Here is a 4,527-nt window from a genome sequence, read left to right on the forward strand (position 1 = left end):
CATGTTGCTCCGACACTATTCAATTAGCGTTTGTCTTTATACTGGTGCCCTTGCTTACTGCATATGTCCTTACAGCAGCAGTTTAAGGGGCTCTGCCGGGCTGGAGAAACCATGCATTCAGGAGGCCTGTGTACAATTGATATCAGGCCGGTTACACGCCTTATGAAAGTAGTCAGGAGACAGATCTGTAGGTTTGCTTCTCCACATTCTGAGCTAACAGGAACAAGGTTTAGGGGGTCTTAGTGTGCTAATGGGCTTCCCAGGTGGATAAGTGGGTAAAGAAACTGCCTACAGTGCAGGAGACGCCAGAGATATGGGTTCGATTCCTGGGCTGGGAAGATCCCCTGGAGGAGGGCTTGGCAACTCTCCAGTATTCTTGCCTGCAGAATCCCCACAGACAGAGGAGCCTGGCGGGCTACAGTCCACGGGTCTCAAAGAGTCAGACATGACTGAGTGACTAAGCATGGCACATCCTTCTCTATTACTACACCTGAGCACATCTCCTACCGGCTTGTCTTACGATCTGAATGATGTACTTATTAATTTTCACATCCTGTGTCTGGTTCACCCGCTAGGGCAGAGACCATCATTGTTTTATTTACCATGTGTGTTGTTCAGAACCCAGAACAGGGCTGGTGGGAAGGCAACGTCCAAAAGTATTTGTTGCACGGCGAAAGGTGCGAATGATGTCTGGGTGGTTGATCCTCAAACGGGATGGTATCAGTGGCGTGTAAATAGATGCCAATGTGGTCATCCCCTCAACACCTGTGTAGAGATAAAGGCATAGTAGGGTTCATACCAAGCATAGGTCCAAAGGAGAAATAAAGGCCTCTCCCCAAGAGGTGTCTGGGAAGTCCTGCCCTCTGCCTACTGAGGTCCAGGGAATCCTGGGCTCTTTTATGAGAATGAAAGTCAGCTCAGCTCCCATCTCTCCTCCACACACCAACCCCCACTCAGCGCCGGTTGGGGGGCAAGTCATGCTGGGGCTTGCCCCACTTTGCACTGCCAGGAGCTCTGGCTGGCTCCCATCAGATATACGCCGGCTGTTGGCAAGCGGGAAGGAAGCAAGCTGCAGCAGGAACAAAGTCTGTCACCCTCCCAGAACTTGAAGTAGTTGCCGAGGGAAGTCAGCTGGTCCTGGGGTAAGGAGACCATTATTTGCCATCTCATGAGCAGGTGTTTGAGGGTCAGATTATTTCTCATCAGGTTGAAAGCCAGGGCAGGCATGATGTTTTTTTTCTCCTTTGGCCTTGCCGATAGCAGAGTTCACCCATGAGGTCAGGTTGACCTGGTTCTTCTAAGGGGGCCTTGAAATGTAGTTAAGGGTACAGTCAAGCCATTCTTCCTGATGACATCCTTCCCTTATCAACTGTGAGACCTCTGATAAATGTCCTGAGGGATGATGAATGGAGCTGGGACACTCCTCACTATGGCCTCAGCAAGATGCATCAGTCCAGATTGGGCCTCTCTTTGGGACTTCTGAATGGTATGAATCTAGAGAAGGGAGAAAAAGTTTTACTTGTTCTTATGAGATTTCATAGCGGAGATGGTCTTGATGCTGGTCATTTTCCCCACTGGTTTGAGGGACTTGGATGACCCTGATTTGCCCTCACATTTCCTTTCCTTTTTATTTTCTGGAAAGAAAAGTAAAACCACTGGATAAGATTCCACGCTCCCAATGCAGGGAGCCCAGATTCAAGCCCTGGTTGGGGAACTAGGTCACATATGCCCCAGCTGAAGATCCTGCTGCAGCAACTGAGACTTGATGTGGTCAAAAAAAAAATTGAAAAATAGAATGGAAATGAAACTATTAAAAATAGAAGAAGAAGAAAAGAAAATTAAGACTGTTTATTGACTGCCTACTATATTCCAGGCACTGTACTGGGCAAATTTTCCAAAGTTTCATTTGTATAAAACCATTTCAGGATAGATTATTATTTTTTTTATATAAATGAGAAGATAGAGGTTCAGAAAAATAGAGTAAAGATAGCCCCTCAGCTGAGGGACTGAGTCAGAAGATGAACTCAGGTTGCCTTGCTCCTAAATTTTGTGTGTTCTTCCCCTCCAGGGCCCAGGAAGAACAGGAATGCTGGAATAAATTACACGGTAACCCCAATACATTACTTATCAGCATGAATCTAACACTAAAGATTGTTAAGCGTGTCTGCATTTACTGGGGAGAGACAGAGGAGGGGGAGGAGTGGGGCATGAAAAAATTTTTTTCTTTTACTGGGATTCAGTCTGTTCTCAGCACACTGTCCCATACAGACAACCCGAACCTAAGTATGCTACCTTGCTTCTGTAGTGTCAGAGAAAAGATGACTTGGTAGGGACTAATGCTAACTTAGCTTCCCCGGTGGCTCAGTTGGTAAAGAATCCACCTTTGGATTTGGGAGACTCAGGTTTGATCCCTGGGTCAGAAAGGTCCCCTGAAGAAAGAAATGGCACCCCACTTCAGTATTCTTGCCTGGGAAATCCCATGGACAGAGGAGCCCGGTGGGCTTCAGTCCATGGGGTTGCAAGAGTCAGACATGATTGAGCAACTAAACCAAACCACAATGCTAACCTGGTCCAAAGTTAGCTTTCCAGCTGCTCATGATAGAGTAGCTACTGCTATTGCATCATTGAATAAGAACCACAGTTTTTCAGTCCTGCCCAGGAATATCCATGGGAATAAAGACTTCAGTAAAATGCAAGGTAGCCTGGGTGATTGTCTCCTGCCCTAAACCAGAGGCAGTTCAGCAAGACAGAAACCCCAGAGCAGCGTCTTGTCTCTGGGACCAATGACTCGGTCACCTGGACCTCTGTCCTCCTGCAGAAGGTGAGACCTTGCCTCTACCTTCGGGGAGGGAACCTGAACTCTCCCGGCCCTCGGCAGTCCAGGAAGTCTGCCACTTCCTTACTCGAGATGTCTTATTAAACTGTAATTAGACTGCGAGAGGAGCCAGTCAAAGCAGTGGCTATTAATAGGGAGGCAAGGAAAGCTGACTAAGGAGGGAGCGGACTTAGACTAGGGGGAAGAGCCTGGCCACCTTGGCCCACAGTCCTCGGACACAGGTCAGCGAGAGAGAGAAAGAGAGGCCTGAGCTCTTTTCATTCCTAGGCCACAGTCAGCACTATCTGGCTTTCTCAACTTCGGAAATAGAAACCCGAAGCGGTCCCAATCAAAAGGATATCCAGCCGTCTTTCCCAGGTCCTTGGGGAGTCTTGGAGCCCTGAGAACACATAGCTTAGATAGCTATGTCATCAGTCAGTGCGACTTGGAAAGGTGCTGGGGCTATATTTCTGTGGTCTCCCTCAACTGACAAGCCGGTGCTGACCCAGCCACCTGGCTGGCCAGCCCTTCCCACTGGCAGAGACGTCAGAGTAGGGAGATTCTATTTCTGGCTGCTTGATAAGGCTTGGGGAAGTGGGTGTTACAGAAAGGTGCAAGGGGAGAATGAAGGGCATGGTGCAAAAGGGCCTGATAATGCGGAAGAAAGTTTTTGGTAATTTCTGTCAATGGAATGCCTTTTTCAGGGAGCTAAGATTTTTGACGTTTACTAGAATTTGTCAACCTCTGGATGCTGGAAACAGGATACCTTCCAAAATCTGGCCATGGGCACTTCCCCGGCAGTCCAGATTCAAAGCTTCCATAAGCAGGGAACACGGGTTCCATCCTTGGTCAAGACACTAAAATGAAGAAGGAATTCATAGGGCCTGGACTCCACCTTAGGCCTGTTCATGCTGATCATGCTCGGCCACCTTTCCAATGGACTCTGAACTCTGTGTTTAGTGCCTATGAAAACAACCACAGAAGAATAAGACCCTCTCAAGACAGGGGAACCTTGAAGATTGTATCTAGGTTGCTCATCGCCTAAGAGAAAACATACGCTATCACCACTTCCTCCAGACAGGCCATACATTTTTCTGTATCTATCGGAGTGTAACCTCGGGTTTATTGATTATTGGCTAATTGTTTGACTGTTTGAGCACATGAGCACATAGCACGTGAATGATGGGGTTATTGGGATTGTATTTTCCTTGGTTTATGTAAGTCTCAAGGAATTTGGGGTGGTGGGCTCAGACACGTACACATGGGGTATAAAGGATTTTCACAAATGCTGGTCGGGGTCCTTGGCTGAGAGGAGACTCTGCCTTGGGCCCGGCGGTGTCATAAACTGCACTCCACTGTCTGCATTGTCCTTCTGAGTGAGTTTGTTTCCCAGAACACGTGGCTACAACAAAAACTCCTGCATGCCACGTGGCACAGCCAAAAGAAAGGGAAAACCAGTCTAGCCATGGCATGCCAGGGACGCTGCGTTCGGCGTATCCCTCCCTCTGACCCGGGCGCTGAAGGCGCACGTGTCCTGCGTATGCTGCCGCATTTAGTCTGCACTAACCCCCACGGTGGGGTGTTATCACCCCTCTTCTCGGAGGGGAGAAATGAGATTCAGAAAGGTAAGTGACTGGGCCACACAGTGGGTGACAAAAATCGCACTGAAACTGGGGTCTGTGTGAGGCCAGGGGGAGCCAGGCTTCCAGCCT

General features: G+C 48.6%; 1 long non-coding RNA gene across 1 annotated transcript; it reads left to right on the plus strand.

Moving 5' to 3' along the window:
- Nucleotides 1-1,121: 1,121 nt before the first annotated feature.
- On the plus strand, nucleotides 1,122-4,175 carry LOC138447173 (uncharacterized). Its single transcript, XR_011259698.1, has 2 exons — nucleotides 1,122-2,106; nucleotides 3,520-4,175. It is a non-coding gene; the product is annotated as an uncharacterized lncRNA (long non-coding RNA).
- Nucleotides 4,176-4,527: the final 352 nt, after the last annotated feature.

Source organism: Ovis canadensis, chromosome 11, assembly GCF_042477335.2.
Source record: "Ovis canadensis isolate MfBH-ARS-UI-01 breed Bighorn chromosome 11, ARS-UI_OviCan_v2, whole genome shotgun sequence".
NCBI lineage: Eukaryota > Metazoa > Chordata > Mammalia > Artiodactyla > Bovidae > Ovis > Ovis canadensis.